Consider the following 19,442-nt stretch of genomic DNA (forward strand, 5'->3'; position numbering starts at 1 on the left):
AAGATTCAAATAAGATTTTTGCGCATCAAGGGTCAAAGTATTTGTACATTACTAACGATAAGGGGGTGGCTTCCTAAAAATTGGAAGGAGAGAGCAGCAACAAACTGGGACCCGATCCGGTCATTTGGGGGCAAATCCGTAAAGTGCATCTATGGCTAAAATATATTTACATGGGGACTAAATCATCAGGTTTTGTAGCCTAGGTGTTTTTAACCCCTTCTATACAGGGCATTTTCACCCCCTTCCTGCCCAGACCAATTTTTAGTTTTCAGCGCTGTTGCACTTTGAATGACAATTGCGTGGTCGTGCTACTCTGTACCCAAACTAAAAACACAATATTTTTTACTTTTTTATTTAATAAATATCACAATTTTTTTTAAAAATTTCCTCAGTTTAGACCGATACGTATTCTTCTACATATTTTTGGTACAAAAAAAAAAAAAAAAAAATCGCAATAATCGTATATTAATTGGTTTGCGCAAAAGTTATAGCGTCTACAAAATAGGGGATCGATTTATGGCATTTTTATGTTAATTTTTTTACTAGTATTGGCGGCGAATTTTTTACTGTGAGATTGCGGCGAACACATCGGACACTTTTGACACGTTTTTGGGACCATTCACATTTATACAGCGATTAGTGCTATAAATATGCATTGATTACTGTGCAAATGTGACTGTCAGGGAAGGGGTTAACCACTAGGGGGCGCTGAAGGGGTTAATATGTTCCCTAAGGTGTGTTCTAACTGTAGGGGGGACTCTCAAGGGGAGAAGACCGATGTGTGTTCCTCTGTACTGGGAACACACATCGGTCTCCTCACCGCTGACAGGAGGTGGATCTGTGTTTACACACACAGATCCACACTCCTGCCGCGATTACCGGCAATCGCGGGCACCCGGCGGCAATCGCGCGCGTGCCCTAGATCGCGGGGAACACAGAACGTCATATGAAGTCCACCCGGATCGGCGAGGGGTTCCTGCCCCCGTCATTTCCCTATGGCGCGGTATGGAAGCGGTTAAACAAACCCAAAATATATCTATCTTTTTTTACATATACGTCCCACCTCCTTTAACCCATCCTGCCCAGTGTAAGGTTTTCCTTATTTGGTTTATCCAGCTATACTTATCTGAATCCACCCATCCAGGTCCATCACTGATGTACAGTGAGGAAAAAAGTATTTGATCCCCTGCTGATTTTGTACCTTTGCCCACTGACAAAGAAATGATTAGTCTACAAATTTTAACCGTAGGTTTATATTAACAGTGAGACAGAAAAAAATAAAATAAAACATACATATACAAAAAAAAAAAAACGCATTTTAAAAAAAAGTTATAAATTGATTTGCATTTTAAATGAGAGAAATAATTATTTGACCCCTTTGCAACACATGACTTAGTACTTGGTAGCAAAACCCTTGTTGGCAATCACAGAGGTCAGACGTTTCTTGTAGTTGGCCACCAGGTTTGCCCACATCTCAGGAGGGATTCTGTCCCACTCGTGCAGATCCATTAAGGTTTAGAGGCTGACGTTGTCAACGCGAACCTTCAGCTTTTTCACATATTTTCTATGGGATGAAGGTCTGCCCTTTAAAAACGTCACGTATTTTTAGCGGCGCTATACCGTTGGAATTGCGGCGGTATTCGGTCGATAGCCGGGGTTAATACCGCACCGATAACGGCCGAAAAAGGGTTAATACCGCCCGCAGTGCACCTCTGCAGAGTCGCATTGCCGGTGGTATTACCGCGCTGTCCCATTGTTTTCAATGGGAAGGAGCGGTGAAGGAGCGGTAAACACACCGCTCCAAAGATGCTGCTGGCAGGAGGTTTTTTGTCCTCCCGCCAGCGCATCGCCTCAGTGTGAAAGCCCTTGGACTTTCACAATGAGACTGCAGAACAGGAGTTTTTCAGGCGCCATTTTTAGCGCTAAACCGCCTGAAAAACTCCTCAGTGTGAAAGAGGCCTAAGACTCATGTGTCAAACACAAGGCCCAGGGGCCGAATCTGGCCTGCCACGCCATTTCATGCGACCCTCACCCCAAAGAGGAAGGGATGTAGGCGAGATGTGGACAACCTGTGCGCAGAGCACCCATGAAGCCTGCACAGATGCACTCCTGGTTTGTATTGCCCCTTTAACCACTTCCATACAGGAAGCACACACCCTAGGGAATAAAATGGCGGTTGTGGCAACTTTTTATGTCGCACGGCATTTGCGCAACATCAAAAGATGATGTTACGCCGAGTAAATACCGTATTTATCGGGGTATTGCGCGCTCCGGCGTATAGCGTGCACTCCTAATGTAGCCCCGAAATTCCTGTAAAAAAAAAAACATTTAAATAATTACAGTTTTGGTGTCTTGCCCGGCGTCCATCGGCGGCCTTGTCCGGTCCGGCATCCGTCTGCGGCCTCGGTGGTGTCCTCCCGGCTTGTCTCCGAGTCGAATCCCCGCTTCCCGCGCTCAGTTTGAACGCCTCCGCCGACATATATCCACCTCTCCTTCCTTCATTGAAAGGAATGGGAAACCGTGGCTATACCGCCGGCAATGCACCTCTGCGGGCAGTATTAACCCTTTTTCGTCCGCTAGCGGGGGGGTAAAACCACATCGCTAGCGAACGAATACCGCCGCAATTTTGACGGTAAAGTGCTGCTAAAAAAAGCGGCGCTTTACCGCCACCGCACCTCCCACCCCAGTGTGAAAGGGGCCTTACAGAGGAGGTCTAGTTCTAGAATTATTGCTCTCGCTCTAATGCATGTGGCAATACCTCACATGTGTGGTTTGAACAGCGTTTACATATGTGGGCGGGTCTTATGCGTGCGTTCCCTTCTGTGCGTGAGCACACAGGGACACTTAAAAAATGTTTTATTGTTTATTTTAAAGTAATATGGGACATGAATTCTGCAAAGTAATGCATATGTCACATGAAGCATCCGGAATGTTTTTTTACAATAAAAATGTTATTATTTATATGTACCGTATACACTCGAGTATAAGCCGAGGCACCCAATTTTACCACAAAAAAAAAAAAAAATAAAAAAAAAAGAGAGGGAAAAAATGTATTGACTCGAGTATAAGCCTAGGGTGTTCATCTGCATGCCTCACTGTGCCCATGCCTAGACTTGCGTTTAACATGGGAGTATATAGGAGGAAAAAAAAACGGTGCTCCCGGCCGTAGGTCCCCCGGACAAAAAAAAAAAAAAAAAAAAAAAAACTTTGCACACTTGTAGAGGAGGGGCTACATGTGTGCCAAGTTTGAGGTCCAGGGGACCTACAGCCGACTGGCACCGGGTCCCCAAAAATCTGGGAGATCAGGCACAAAAATGTGACTCCAGTATAAGCCGAGGGGGGCATTTTCAGCATTAAAAAAACAAAAAAAAAACAACAAAACAAAAAAAATGTGCTGAAAAACTTGGTTTATAATGGAGTATATACGGTAACTAGCATTGGGAGAGGTTGTATGCTGCCGATTTCATACAAGCTCAGGCAATGATGCGGCATTAGATATCCCTTAGATTGTAAATCACTTGCGTGGGGGGGACTGAAGGGAATGTATGGTATGTAAAGAGCTGGAAAAATAATCAGGGCTATATAAAACACACTAAAGATTGGCTTTTTCTCAATAAAGTTGCAAATAATGTACCGATTTATGATTACTGAAGCAAAGGATATCCTTGCAGCCAATCAGGCGCTAGCTTACACTAAATACGAAAGTTCCTGTGGACTACTACTAGTCATTAAAGCGGATGTGCCACGGGAAAATAATATTAAAAGCCAGCAGCTACAAATACTGCAGCTGCTGACTTTTAATATTAGGACACTTACCTGTCCTGGAGTCCAGCGCCGATCGCAGCAGAGCACGAGCGATCGCTCGTCACCCTGCTGCTCCCCCCTCCATCCATGGTGAGGGAACCAGGAAGTGAAGCGCTGCGGCTTCACTGCCCGGTTCCCTACGGCGCATGCGCGAGTCGCGCTGCGCCCGCCGATTGGCTCACACGCTGTGTGCTGGGAGCCGAGTGTTCCCAGCATACAACGGGCGACAGACGGGATGTGACGGAATGCCCGTCTTTTGCCCGTAGCGTGTGGCCGGAAGTGGGTGCAAATACCTGTCTTTAGACAGGTATCTGCACCCCCCTCCCCCCTGAAAGGTGTCAAATGTGACACCGGAGGGGGGGAGGGTTCCGATCAGCGGGACTCCACTTTAGAGTGGAGATCCGCTTTAAAGTGACCCTGCCTTCACTATATCTGATCTCCCACAGTACACAGAACAGGGAAATGCAATACTTTTATAAAATATAAAACTGCTAAATACCTTTTATCATCAACAGTATATAGCAGTCTTGTGACTTCTATCAGTGTCTGGTTAAAGCTTATGGGAGGAGTTTTCGTTCTCCGACTGTCCTATGAGGCTGCAGGACCCCTGACCCTGTCTGGACAGTGCCGATTGGCCCTGTCCTGATCACAAACACTCTTAACGACCGCCTCCTGCACATATACGTCAGCAGAATGGCACGGCTGGGCACATCCACGTACAGGTACGTCCTGTACTATTACCCAGCCGTGGGTCGCGGGCTCGAGCCCGCAACCCGTTCCGAAGCTCCGGGACCGCGGGACTCGCGGACCCGATCGCCACTGGAGTCCCGCGATCGGTCCCCAGAGCTGAAGAACGGGGAGAGCCGTGTGTAAACACAGCTTCCCCGTTCTTCACTGTGGCGCTGCATCGATCATGTGATCCCTTTTATAGGGGGACACAATCGATGACGTCACACCTACAGCCACACCCCCCTACAGTTGTAAACACACTTCAGGTCACACATAACCCCATCAGCGCCCCCTGTGGTTAACTCCCAAACTGCAACTCATTTTTACAATAAACAATGCATTTAAAATGCAATTTTTTGCTGTGAAAAGGACAATGGTCCCAAAAATGTGTCAAAATTGTCCGAAGTGTCCGCCATAATGTCGCAGTCACGAAAAAAAACTGCTGATCGCCGCCATTAGTAGTAAAAAAAATTATAAAAATGCAATAAAACTATCCACTATTCTGTAAACCAGGGATATGCAATTAGCGGACCTCCAGCTGTTGCAAAACTACAAGTCCCATCATGCCTCTGCCTCTGAGTGTTATGCTTGTGGCTGTCAGAGTCTTTCTATGCCTCATGGGATTTGTAGTTCTGCAACATCTGGAGGTCCGCTAATTGCATATCCCCGCTGTAAACGCTATAAATTTTGCGCAAACCAACCGATAAACGCTTATTGAGATTTTTTTTACCAAAAATAGGTAGAAGAATACGTATCGGCCTAAACTGAGGGGGAAAAAAAAATGTTTATATATTTTTGTTTATAGCGCAAAAAATAAAAACCGCAGAGGTGATAAAATCCCACCAAAAGAAAAGCTCTATTTATGGGAAAAAAAGGACGGCAATTTTGTTTGGGAGCCACGTCGCACGACCGCACAATGGTCAGTTAAAGCGATGCAGTGACGAATCGCAAAAAGGAGCCTGGTCTTTTACCTGCATTTTAGTCCGGGTCTTAAGTAGTTAAGAAAAAAAGAAAATAAAGAAAAAACAAACAAACTCTCTAGCAATACAAACCAAACTGAGCATGTGCAGCCTGCCCCCCTAGACTCTGTTCTATCAGGAGATGGATTGGGGACTGTGGAAAAGGGGGGGGGGGGGGGAATCAGAGAAGACAGGTTCAAACAGCCTTTTTACACAATGCAGAGGATTGACCCCCTTAGGTTCCACAGTGAGTATAACAAGCATTATCTAATATATATTTATATACATACACAGACCGATTTTACTGTTGTGGGTTTAGGAACACTTTAAGAGAGGTCATGATTGGTCTGGTTGTCGGCGGTAACTAGGTGGGGATTTAAGTGATTGGAAAGGCTGAATCAGGCCTTTTACCTTATTGCATTCTCTACATTCTAGCCGAGCTTCACTCTGATTTTACTGTTGTGGGTTTAGTAACTCAAAAGTAGGATTTTCACGAGTATTTAAAAAGCCCTTTGAATTCCTGTCAAAATTGTGTTACATCAAAATTGACCCGACATGCGGTGTTGCCAGGCGCTGAAAATGCTTTAAAATGACCTATGGCAATTAGAGAACGTCTGAGATGCATTTAGAAAGCATTACTAGCCAAGATAATACAAAAATCTATACAATAATCAAAAAATAAAACACAAAAGGGTGGCGTTTGGCAAGCTCCAATACGATATAAACGCACTTTCACCTACAGGTAAGCCTAGATTAAGGCTTACTTGTAGTAGAGCTACACAATTAATCGTTAAAAAAAAAAAAAAAAAAAAAAAATCGTGATCTCGATTCAACCCCCCTGACGATCTCCAATGCAGAGTTTGCCAATTATTTCATAGAACCAGTGGAGAGACTTATCAGCTGGCAAAAGAAAATATCTGCCAAGTTCTTAACAGGAAACATTGTAACTAATGCTTCCTTCTTAGATCAAAGGGATAAACTTCTTTGCATTTGCACCCACTGCCGGGAATACAGGACTGCGGAAGACACGCCTCTACCCGCAGCCCCCGCTGTCTTCTGGGAAACACACTGTTCCCAGGAGAAAGCGGGGACCAGTGACGGCGCGCTACTCGAGCATGCGCATTATGGAACTGGGCAGTGAAGCCGCAACGCTTCACTTCCCAATTCACTAACCCTCGGCTGCGCCCGCCGCCAGCCTCGGACGAGTGATTGCTCGTCCTCGGCTGACGTCACTGCCGACGCGCAGGACAGGTAAGTGTCCATTTTTTTAAAGTCAGCAGCTGCAGTGTTTGTAGCTGCTGGCAAAAAATAAAAAAAAAAATAAAAAAATTAAAAAAAAGAAGAAAGAAATTGCCGGAACCTCCGCTTTAAAGTCCAAAATCTTTTTTTGACACTTGTTAAAGTTAAAAAAAATCTATATTTTTTTGCTCGAAAATTATTTGGAACCCCCAAACATTACATATAGGATTTTTTTCAAACACAACGCTCGTATTGCGAAACGCTCGTTAAAGGAGTTCTCTGACCTAAAACTTTTAACCCCCGCTGTGCCCGGGCAGTAAAACTACACAAAATAAACTGTCACTTACCTGCCTACGATCCCCCGTTGTTCCGATATCGCCGTCCCGTTCTCCGGTCCCGGTCTCTTCCACTTCCTTCGGGTCGGTGACTCATAGTGCGCTCAGCCTATCAGCGGCCGCAGCAATGTCCCGTCGCGGCCGCTGATAGGCTGAGCGCACTGTGAGTCACCGACACGCAGGAAGCGGAAGAGACCGGGACGGCGATATCGGAACAACGGGGGATCGTAGGCAGGTAAGTGAAAGTTTATTTTGTATAGTTTTACTGCCCGGGCACAGCGGGGGTTAAAAGTTTTAGCTCAGAGAACTCCTTTAACCGCCTTACTCACAATCCGAGGTCCCACTGTACTCATTTCAGTTTTATTGGAAAATTATTGTACAAATATACATTGATTATATAGACTAACAAAACCAAAACTACCAAACAAAAGAGAAAAAAAAAAAAAAAGGGGGGGGGGGGATGGGTTGCTAGATGGCAACACATAAACATCATATATTGAACTCCTATTAGATCGCATTTAGGTTCTACTTTAGTTCCCATTAAACCTTCTAGTTTCCCAGTCGATTCCCTGAAGGTCCTCCATATACTGTATATACTCGAGTATAAGCCGAGTTTTCAGCACATTTTTTTGTGCTGAAAATGCCCCCCTTAGCTTATACTCGAGTCACCTTTTTGCGCCTGATCTCCCGGACTTTGGGGACCCGGTACCAGCCGTAGGTCCCCTGGACCCCAAACTCTACAAGTGTGCAAAGTTTGACCGGGGGACCTACGGCCGGGGAGCACTGATTTTTCAAAGCCGGGCATCCCTTCCATAGGTTCCCATGTTAAACAGTAATTTCTCTATTGAATTTGGGGACCCGGTACCGGCCGGTCATAGTTCCCCTGGACCTGGAACTTTGCACACTTGTAAAGGAGAAATGGGGCTACAAGTGTGCCAAGTTTGTTGTCTGGGGGACCTATGGCTGGGGAGCACCAATTTTTCAAAGTCGGGCACCCCTTCCATAGACTCCTATGTTAAACGTCAGTCTAGTCATGGGCACAGTGAGGCATGGGCACAGTGTGGCAAAGTGAGGCATGCAGATGGACACCCTAGGCTTATACTCGAGTCAATACGTTTTTCCATTTTTTTTGTGGTAAAATTAGGTGCCTCGGCTTATATTCGGGTCGTCTTTTAATATACGGTATGTCCAATTTAAGTGCCAGGAGGGTCTCCATTAGGGGTGCAACGGATCGTGCCCGATCCGAACGGGTCGACCTGTTCGGATCGGCACAGTATGCGATCCGCGGAACGCACCGCGGCCTTAGGAAAGACCGCGGCTTCGGCCTAGCTCCGGAGCGGTCGGCCATCTTGGTACACTCGTCGGCGGTGCGCGCTGACGTCATCACCCCTCCCTCTGCTCGTGGATCTTTTCTATTCTGCAAGAGCGCGCTGACTGCATGCAACCTGAGTACAGTGAGACGGACCGAGTACATCAGTACAGTGAGTTGGCTAATGGCTATTACAGTGGGAAAATGGCTATACACACAGTATTACTGTTTACTAGTGTGGGGGCAATGTTGGCTATGACTATTAATACAGTGGCAAAAATGGCAATTACAGTGTTACTGTTTTACTAGTGTGGGGGCAATGTTGGCTATGACTATTAATACAGTGGCAAAAATGGCAATTACAGTGTTACTGTTTTACTAGTGTGGGGGCAATGTTGGCTATGGCTATTAATAATAGCCATAGCCAACATTGCCCCCACACTAGTAAAACAGTAACACTGTAATTGCCATTTTTCCCCACTGTAATGGTCCCAAAGATGTGTCAAAATTGTCCGATGTGTCCGCCATAATGTCGCGGTCACGGGAAAAAAAAAAAAAAAAAAAATAAAACGCTGATCGCCGCCATTAGTAGTAAAAAAAAAAAAATGTAAAAAGACAAAACTTTTGTTTGTCTTGTGTTTTTTTTTTTTTTTTTACTGATCCGAAAATGATCCGATCCGTGACTCCTGATCTGAGGATCGATCCGATCCGCGAGTTTTTTGATCCGTTGCACCCCTAGTCTCCATCCTCTCAATAAGGTCCATTTGCACTACCCATTCATTCACCGATGGGGATTGTATTGATCGCCAATGTCGCAGAATAACCAATCTCTCGGCCATCAACCAGAATCTGAGCAGACTCTTTTTGATAGTTTTATATGGGCCTGGTAAGATGGACAACAGGGTAATTTGAGGTGTATTGGGGGATTAACTCCCCTGTAACTGTAGTATACAACCATGATCCGGTCCTAGAAATGATACATTTTGGGGGCATTCCCACCATATGTGTACCAACGAGCCCTTGGCAGAATGGCATCGCCAACATTTCTCCGATGTGTCTGGGTATATTATAAAGGTCATGATGAGGCTCAAAATGGAGAGGTGAGGTGAAGGAGCTGGACAAGGATCTCTAACCAATACAAGTCCTCAGCCCAGCCCGGTGATTTCGTTTCGGCAGCTCTCCACCCAAATGGAGTGATCGGAGCATATTCGAGTGATCCTTCTGGCTCAACACACAGGATACCGAGCCTATCTATGTCAGCACAGCCCTAAGGCCGGGAAGGAATTGGTTTAGTAAGCACTGTAAACCAGTTCTGAAATCCAGTCCACCCACCAAGGTCAAGTACAGGCTTTCTACCAACCTTTCCAGCTCCATGGCTCTATTAATAAACTGGATTTATATATGCATTTCACAAAAGAGTACGCCCCTCACATTTTATTAAATATATTATTACCTTGTATCTATTTTTATCTTTTCATGTGACAACACTGACGAAATGACACTTTGCTACAATGTTGTGTAGTGAGTGTACTGCTTGTATAACAGTGTCAATTTGCCGTCCCCTCAAAATAACTCAACACACAGTCATTACTGTCTAAACCGCTGGCAACAAAAGTGAGTACACCCCTAAGTGAAAATGTCCAAATTGGGCCCCAATTAGCCATTTTCCCTCCCCGGTGTCATGTGACTCATTAGTGTTACAAGGTCTCAGGTGTGAATGGGGAGCAGGTGTGTTAAATTTGGTGTTATCGCTCTCACTCTCTCATACTGGTCACTGGAAGTTCAACATGGCACCTCATGGCAAAGAACTCTCTGAGGATCTGAAAAAAAGAATTGTTTCTCTACATAAATAGGGCCTAGGCAATAAGAAGATTGGCAAGACCCTGAAACTGAGCTGCAGCATGGTGGCCAAGACCATACAGCGGTTTAACAGGACAGGTTCCATTCAGAACAGGCCTCGCCATAGTTGACCAAAGAAGTTGAGGTCACGTGCTCAGCGTCATATCCAGAGGTTGTCTTTGGGAAATAGACGTATGAGTGCTGCCAGCATTGCTGCAGAGGTTGAAGGGGTGGGGGGTCAGCCTGTCAGACCATACACCGCACACTGCATCAAATTGGTCTGCATGGCTGACCCAGAAGGAAGACCCTTCTAAAGATGATGCACAAGAAAGCCTGCAGTTTGCTGAAGACAAGCAGACCAAGGACATGGATTACTGGAACCATGTCCTGTGGTCTGATGAGACCAAGATAAACTTATTTGGTGTCAGATGGTGTCAGGCGTATGTGGCGGCAACCAGGTGAGGCGTACAAAGACAAGTGTGTCTTGCCTACAGTGAAGCATGGTGGTGGGAGTGTCATGGTCTGGGGGTGCATGAGTGCTGCCGGCACTGGGGAGCTACAGATCATTGAGGGAACCATGAATGCCAACATGTACTGTGACATACTGAAGCAGAGCATGATCCCCTCCCTTCAGAGACTGGGCCACAGGGCAGTATTCCAACATGATAACGAGCCCAAACACACTCCCAAGACGATCACTGCCTTGCTAAAGAGGCTGAGGGTAAAGGTGATTGACTGGCCAAGCATGTCTCCAGGCCTAAACCCTATTGAGCATCTGTGGGACATCCTCAAATGGAAGGTGGAGGAGCGCAAGGTCTCCAACATCCACCAGCTCTACGATGTCATCATGGAGGAGGGGAAGAGGACTCCAGTGCCAACCTGTGAAGCTCTGGTGAACTCCATGCCCAAGAGGGTTAAAGGAGTTGTAAATAAAAAAAAAAATGTTTTGCTGAAATGACTGTTTACAGGGTATAGAGACATAATAGTTAACCGATTCCTTTTAAAAAGGATTAAAAATAGATAAAAATCAATCATATAATGTACCTGTATTTTCTAGTTTCGTTTTTGCATGTTGTTTCCTGCTTCTCGGCTGTACAGAACCACAGAGCCAATACAGGGCAGTGATGGTTTGGAAAATAAAACCGATTGGTGCTGAGGGGTTTTAGACACACAGTAATCACACCTCCTTGATTAGTGACCACAGAGAGAAAGCTCCCAGCACTGTGGTTTTCAGGAACCAGACAAACCAGGAAGTGTGGAGATCAGAGAAGAATTACAGCAACTTGACAGCAAAAACGAACAATGAGGACATGAAACCAGCACTGCATTAAGGTAAAGGAAGCTATTAAGATTAAAAAAAAAAAAAAAAAAAAACATTTTACAAACCCTTTAAAGCGGTTGTAAACCGCATAAACTTTTTTTTTTTTTTTAAACCTGCAAGGCAAAAGGCATAGTCGGCTAGTATGCACCGCATACTAGCCGATTATGAAATACTTACCTCGGAACGAGGTGACCACCACTTACCTGGTCCACGCCGAGCAGGATGTCATCTTGCTCCGGCGTGTCTTCCGGGTATCGCCGCTCCAGCGCTGTGATTGGCTGGAGCGGCGATGACGTCACTCCCACGCGTGCGAGATTTAAAATCGGCAGGGTCCGGCGGATGCCGGTCCTTTCGCCGTGGATTCCCCCCTGCGCATGCGCCGCCCGCATTGCGGGGGGAATATCTCCTAAACCGTGTTATAGGCTTACCTGTAGGTAAAAGTCAAAATAGTGGGTTTACAACCACTTTAAGGCAGTTCTGGAAAGTAATAATGGCCACACAAAATATTGTCACTTTGGGCCCAATTTGGACATTTTCACTTAGGGGTGTACTCACTTTTGTTTCCAGTGGTTTAGACATTATTGGCTGTGTTGAGTTATTTTGAGGGAACAGCAAATTCACACTGTTATACAAGCTGTGCACTCACATTGTAGCAAAGTGTCATTTGTTTAGGGGTGAACCAAAATGTGTGAGATACTGCATGTCAATAAGAGTTAGAATTTTGTAAATCTCCTTCTGAAGAATATTTTAACCACTTCCACACCGGGCCTATTTTGACACTTCTCTCCTACATGCAAAATCATAATTTTTTTGCTAGAAAATTACTCAGAACCCCCAAACACTATATATGTTTTTTTTAGCAGACACCCTAGGGAATAAAATGCCGGTCATTACAACTTTTTATCTCGCACGGTATTTGTGCAATAATGAATTAAAAAATAACAAAACAGTAAAGTTAGCCCAATTTTTTTGTATAATGTGAAAGATGAAGTTACGCCGAGTAAATAGATACCTAACTTGTCACGCTTTATAATTGCGAACACTCATGGAATGAATTGTCTTCCACAATAACATCCGGGCCATAACACTCGTGGATGCGGCCAATAGTAAAACTAACAATAGGCAACAACATCCGGGGCAGGCTAAAAGGGTCACAAGGTAATGCGGAAGTAAATAGCTATAGTAATACTCAATTGAGTATTACTATAGCTATTTACTTCCGCATTACCTTGTGACCCTTTTAGCCTGCCCCGGATGTTGTTGCCTATTGTTAGTTTTACTATTGGCCGCATCCACGAGTGTTATGGCCCGGATGTTATGGTCTTGTAATTTTCCTATTGGCCGCATCGACGAGGGCTCTGATTGGCTGATGGGTGCACAGGAACACTATATATATCTGGCCATTGGGGACGTCGAGTGTACTCGCTCCACCTGACGCTGATGAAGTCCCGCCCCCGGGACGTAACGCGTACGTAAGGGGAGGAGCTATGCAAGACGTCACCCCGATCATCGCTGCTGAGATTGTGACCAATACTGTTACAGCATACACTCGGCGCTACGAGTGTTTTTAAATGTGAGTGCCCGTACTTTTATCTTTCCTTCATTATTAAAACCAGTATATACAGAGAGCACTAGATTTCTTTGTGTGTCTTTTATACATGGTGGCCTGCTGATATCCCTGTGGTATGGTGGTTCCGTTTGGAGGCTGGATCTGACTGAGGGTTTGCTGATATGCTTTGACTCTTTTGGGTCGAAGCAATGAGGTGAGAGTCCATCTTATCTACGGTGATGGATTTCCATAGTGGTGTTTCCTCTTCACTCTCACTCCTGTTGGATTTTTGTGTGTGATTCACACTTATATAAGGACTGTTTGGACACGTGGACATTTAATTTCACTGGCTATCAATTACTTTATATCATTTATTGTTTATTATATTTTATTTTTGCGCTGCACTTATTCACTACTATATGCTTTGGGAATTTTTTTGAATTTATCCTCAGTGCTGGCTTGCATACCTGTATTTTAATTTGATTTCGGTTTTATATCCCAGCGCTGAATTTTTCACTTTATTTTAATATGAGGTCAAACCTTAAGAGTTTCAATTTGTATGCAATAAGACAGGCCCTTGCACCTCATGGTTTTGGTAAACCTGAAGAGAAAAACCTGCAGAAAAACGGATAGTGTGTATGGGGCTTTAGTCTGCAAAAGACTCGAGACTAGGGCGGAGGTTCACCTTCCAGCAGGACAACGACCCTAAACATACGGCCAGAGCTACAATGAAATGGTTTAGCTTAGGGATCCTCAAACTACGGCCCTCCCGCTGTTGCAGAACTACACATCCCATGAGGCATTGGAAAACTCTGACATTCACAGGCATGATGGGAATTGTAGTTCCTGAACAACTGGAGGGCCGTAGTTTGAAGACCCCTGGTTTAGATCAAAGCATCTTCATGTGTTAGAATGGCCCAGTTAAAGTCCAGACCTAAATCCAATTGAGAATCTGTGGCAAGACTTGAAAATTGCTGTTCAGACATTCTCTCCATCCAATCTGACAGAGCTTGAGATATTTTGCAAATCAGAATGGGCAAAAATGTCCCTCTCTAGATGTGCAAAGCTGGTAGAGACATCCCCAAAAAGACTTGTATTAGTAATTGCAGAGAAGGGCGGTTCTACAAAGTATTGACTCCGGGGGGCGCCATACAAATACACACCACACTTTTCACATTTTGAAAACCATTTATCATTTTCCTTCCACTTCACAATTATGTGCCACTTTGTGTTGGTCCATCACATAAAATACATTTACGTGTTTGGCTGTAACATGAGAAAACGTGAAAAATGTCAAGGGGTATGAATACTTTTTCAAGGAACTGTAATTTCAAATCATTAAAAACAGAAGATCCTTTGCAAGCAATCCATGGCCTTGAGATGGGAATCGCCTGCACAGGCACGACCCGTCGCCTAAAGTTTTTTTTTCCGAATGGTCAATAAGCTTATAAGACCGGCTTACGGAGAAACCATAACCTGTCCAACCTGTGCAACTCCCCCAGCCAGAGCACAAGTGTAATTTCCTGGAACAGACATAAGACGGCTCATTACCATATGAATGGGAAGCCTTTACTTACTTGTCTGGCCTGTATGGTGTCCTCTCTTCTCCTTATCATATCATGACGCAGGGAGAGAGGATCTGGTAAGGCTACAGCTGCTCATACATTATGCAGATTTCTTTCCTTCAACCACAGATTGTCTACTACATCCACCTTGCTGCACTGGGGTCACCGGTTCATGCAAACTACCTGCGTGGTGTTCTCCCTGTGCTTGCGCGAGTTTCCTCCGGGTATTCCAGTTTCCTCTCACACATCCTGTTAGGTTAACCACTTCCTTACTTGCCACTTAAACCCTCCTCCTGCCCAGACCATATTCCAGCGCTCTCACACTTTGAATGACAATTGCGCGCTCATACAACGCTGTACCCAAATGACATTTTTAAAAAATTTTGGCCACAAATAGAGATATTTTGGTGGCATTTGATCACATCTGCGGTTTTTCTTTTTCTTAAAAAAATAAATGAAATAAAAAAGTAAACGAAAGACCGAATAAAAAATAAAAAAAATAAAATACAAAACCGTTTTATATATTGTTATAACATTTTGAAAAACAGTAAATTTTTCTCCTTCATTGAAGTACGCTGATGAGACTGCACTGAGAATTGGCAGTAATAGGTGGCACTGATGGGTGGCAGTGATGGGCACTGATAGGGAGAGAGGGAGACCTAGGCTAATGACCAGACAGGAAACAGGAAGTGGGCTGTAGTAAGGATTTACTGGCAGAAAAAAATAATGTTTTACTATCCAAAGTTAAAACAACAACAAGGGCAGAAGATTTAAAAGATGAAAATAAAAATATGACTGAAGGTCCACTGTAACAAAGCATTTTCCCAATTCTATGCAGAGTTCTCTGCTCAAGCCAACAGCTGTTAAAAAATAAAATAAAAAGTCTGCCAAGTTTCACAACATTCATCAGCCGCTGAGCCAACTATAAACATTGTAACGTTTTGTTCTTCAGATCAAAGGAATGAAATTTGGTGTGTAAATGAGGGAAGTTTAACCACGCGGTGGAACTCCGGCTGATCGGAACCCTCCCCACCTCCGGTGTCACATTTGACACCTTTCAGGGGGGAGGAAGGGTGCAGATACCTGTCTAAAGACAGGTATTTGCACCCACTTCCGGCCACGACAGTCTCGGGTAAACTGCGGGCATGACGTCACCGCCTGCCCCCCCCCCCCCCCCGTTGTGTGCTGGGAACACTCGGCTCCCAGTACACAGGGGGAGCCAATCGGCATGCGTATCGCGACTCGCGGAAGTGCCGTAGGAAACCGGGCAGTGAAGCCGGAGCGCTTCACTTTCTGGTTCCCTCACCATGGCGGGGGGCAGCAGAGAGACGAGCGATCGCTGCGGACGGTGCTGGACTCCAGGACAGGAAAGTGTCCTTATATTAAAAGTCAGCAGATGCAGTATTTGTAGCTGCTGGCTTTTAATATTTTTTTTGTTCAGCGGACATTCGCTTTAAAGACTAAGGCCCCTTTAACACTTATACGACTTGTCCCACGATTTGTGAAGGCAAAGTAGCGTGACAAGTCGTTTCCCATGATTTCCAATGACAACCATTCATATTAGTACGACTTCAAGGTCGTTCCGACTTCAAAAAGTAGTCCCTGCACTACTTTGGTCCGATTTTGATGCCACCAACACAGGGGCATTCCCTGAAATCGCGGCAAAATCGCAGGGGCCTAAACCTTTTTTTTGACATTTGTTAGTTTCAAGATAAAATCTTTTTTTTTTGCTAGAAAATTTACTTAGAACCCCCAATCATTAGAGATAGAGATAGAGATAGAGATAGAGATAGAGATAGAGAGATAGATCTATTTTTTTGCAGAGATCCTAGAGAATAAAATGGCGGTTGTTGCAATATTTTATGCAACTCTGTAATTTCGCAGCGGTCTTTCAAACGCAATTATTTTTGGAATAAAATATACTTTAACAAATAAAAAAATAAAAAAAAACAATAATAAACAGTAAAGTTAGCCCAACTTTTTTGTATAATGTGAAAGATGATGTTTACGCCGCGTCATCTTTATTCTAAGCAAAAAAAAAAAAAAACTGTGATCCCAATTTTTGCCATAATCGTGCAGCTCCACCCCAGACCCCCCCCCCCTTTTTTTTCCCTACCTGAGCCTGGTGTGCACAAGTGCAGCAGCTCTAGCCACTGTCTCTTGCTCCTCAATGGACAGACTGATACCATGAAACGGGAGTAGGGGGCGGGGCTCAGTCTGCATCAATGGGTGTAGCTCGGGATTCTCCATGGAAAGTGTCTTTCTGGGGGGGGGGGGGGGACCCGATGAAGAGGAGGGGCCCGGAGAAGAGAAGAGGATTTGTTCTGCTTTGTGCAAAACGACTGCAACAGAGTATAGCCATGTTTGTTATTTTTATAAAAAAAAAAACACAGGGTCTACAAACCCTGCAGGGGTCTCAAACTGGCGTGTCCCCAGCTGTTGCGGATCTACAGAAGTCCCCTCACGCCTCTGCCTGTGGGAGTCATGCTTGTAACTGTCAGCCTTGCAATACCTCATGGGACTTGTAGTTATGCAACAGCTGGAGGGCCGCCCGTTTGAGACCCCTGATTTAAAGTGGTATGTAAACTAGGGATGTCCCGATACCGATACTAGTATCGGTACCGATACCGAGCATTTCCCCGAGGAGTGTACTCGGGGGAAATGCTCCGATGCCTCAGCCGATACCTGGGCAGTCAGGGGAGTTGCAAGTCTCCTCCCCCCCGTGCCGCTCTTCTCTCCACATGTCAGTGCCGCTCTTCTCTCCCCCCCCCCCATCCGTGCCGCTCTTCTCTCCCCCTCCCGTTTTGTGCCGCACTTCTCTCCCCCGTCCTTGTCGCTATTCCCTCCCCCCCCGTCCCTGCCGCTCTTCTCCCCCCCCCCCCTGTCCGTGCCGCTCTCCTCCCCCCTCAATTTGTGAGGATGGAGAGCGGAGGTAGGAGCCGCTAAACCCGGCTCCTACCTTTTCCGAATGGACAGAGTCAGTGATCACTGACTCTGTCCATTCATATAACTGAGCATTGTAACTTGTGTTTACGATGCTTCAGTTTATGAATGGCGAGGAGTCTCCCTCCATTCATTTCAGCTGAGGCTGCAGAGAAAGACTGGGGAATCTGTGTCCTTAGTCTCTTTCTCTGTCTTAAAGGGGAGATTTCAGAGGTCTTTTAAGACCCCTGATATCTCTCCAAAGACCCCCAACAGGGCTGATTAAAAAAAAAAAAAAAATATTGCAATAAATATTTTTTTAAAAATAAAATGTAAATAAAAAAAATAAAATAAAAAATAAAAATAAAAACCACACTGACAATTCACTCCCAAAAAAAAATCACTGTAAAAAAAAATAATATAAAAAAATACCGCCACTGTCACATGACATTAAAAAAAAGTATCGGTATTCGGTATCGGCGAGTAATTGAAAAAAAAGTATCGGTACTCGTACTCGGTCTCAAAAAAGTGGTATCGGGACAACCCTGATGTAAACCCATTACAGCCTACAGGATTGCCTAGATTGAGGCTTACCTGTAGGTGCAATAAATATCTCTCAAACCTAAAAAGGTTTAGGAGATAGTTGAAGAAATGGCGGCACCGATGTCTATGGCGCAGGCGCACGAGTGACGTCATCCCGCAGTGATACCCGGAAGTCACTCCGGGAGAGATGGCGGCGACGGAGGAGGGGAACGAGGGCCGCTGCGGGGGCTTCGATCTCAGGTAAGTAATTCATAATGAGCTAGTATGCTATGCATACTAGCTCATTATGCCCATTGTCTTGTAGAAAGTGTTTTTTTTAGAGAGGGTTTACTTCCTCTTTAAGTCTTTAGAAAGGCTTCACCTTGCCTATGATGATCTGTGAACTAGGAGCGCACACAGGTGCACACGCCTGGCTCTGGGATAGAACGGCGACGTTCTAGCGGCGTGGCCCCTCAGGATACGGATAGGCCTGACGGGGGGCCACAATAACAAAACCAACCAGGGAGGGTCTCTGGAAACAAATTACTTTTTCTAATGAGAAATCTAAATCGGGTGCAATCCCAGGGACTGGGCTACCAAACCAGGGACTGTCACCAGGAACCAGGAAGTGTGTGTATAGAGATAGATATATGATGTATACAGTCCATATGTTTAATAATAAATAACCCCCCACCAATACTAATCATCCAGGAAGATCTACACCCCCCCCCCCATAGAAGCCCCTCTTCCCCCGGATCTTACCTGCTCCACTCTCAGCTGAACTGCCTGAAAACTTCACTTCCTGGTCTCGGACACATCAGCTCTGAGCCAGACAAGCTCAGCCAAACCCGATCGCTGGGCTACGACGATGGACAAGCGCAACCCACCAATCACAGGCCGCTGTCAGTGTCTAAGCGTCCAATCTGAAAGGGTGGACCCTCCCCCCTGGCCCCGCGTCTGCCAAGCTTGAGTGAAGGTTGATCTGTTGCCGTGACAGAGCGCCTTGGCCAATGGCATTGCGGGAAAGCGTGAAGGGGAGGCGGAGACGAGTCCTGCGGAATGCGCGTTCTGGCTGCTTTGTGGAGCGGCGCGGCCATGTTGAATCAGGGAGTGGGCAATACGGATGGGGGAGACTGGAGTGAGGGCGGAAGTGACGGCAGGGTTTAGTCGGAAAAGGCGACCTGTCAGAAGGTTTAGTCGCCGCCATCTTGCTACACCCCGTACTCGTCCATAGAAAAGATACACTGAGAAGGGGGTAGGCGAACATCTTCTTACACCCATCTTAGTTTTTAATTTTACACTTTTTTAAACAGTAAACTGAGTTTATATAATGAAATACAATACTTACA

At 45.3% G+C, this 19,442-nt stretch overlaps 1 protein-coding gene across 1 annotated transcript in view; it reads right to left on the reverse strand.

Annotated features, from left to right (window-relative positions):
• Positions 1–19,121, reverse strand: part of GOLPH3L (golgi phosphoprotein 3 like) — a 77,389-nt gene extending 58,268 nt beyond the window's left edge. The window contains exon 1 of the mRNA XM_040333858.1: positions 18,856–19,121. The gene's annotated coding sequence lies outside the window, so the exon portion shown is untranslated. The remainder of the gene's footprint in view (positions 1–18,855) is intronic.
• Positions 19,122–19,442: the final 321 nt, after the last annotated feature.

Source organism: Rana temporaria, chromosome 13, assembly GCF_905171775.1.
Source record: "Rana temporaria chromosome 13, aRanTem1.1, whole genome shotgun sequence".
NCBI classification, from domain to species: Eukaryota; Metazoa; Chordata; class Amphibia; order Anura; family Ranidae; genus Rana; species Rana temporaria.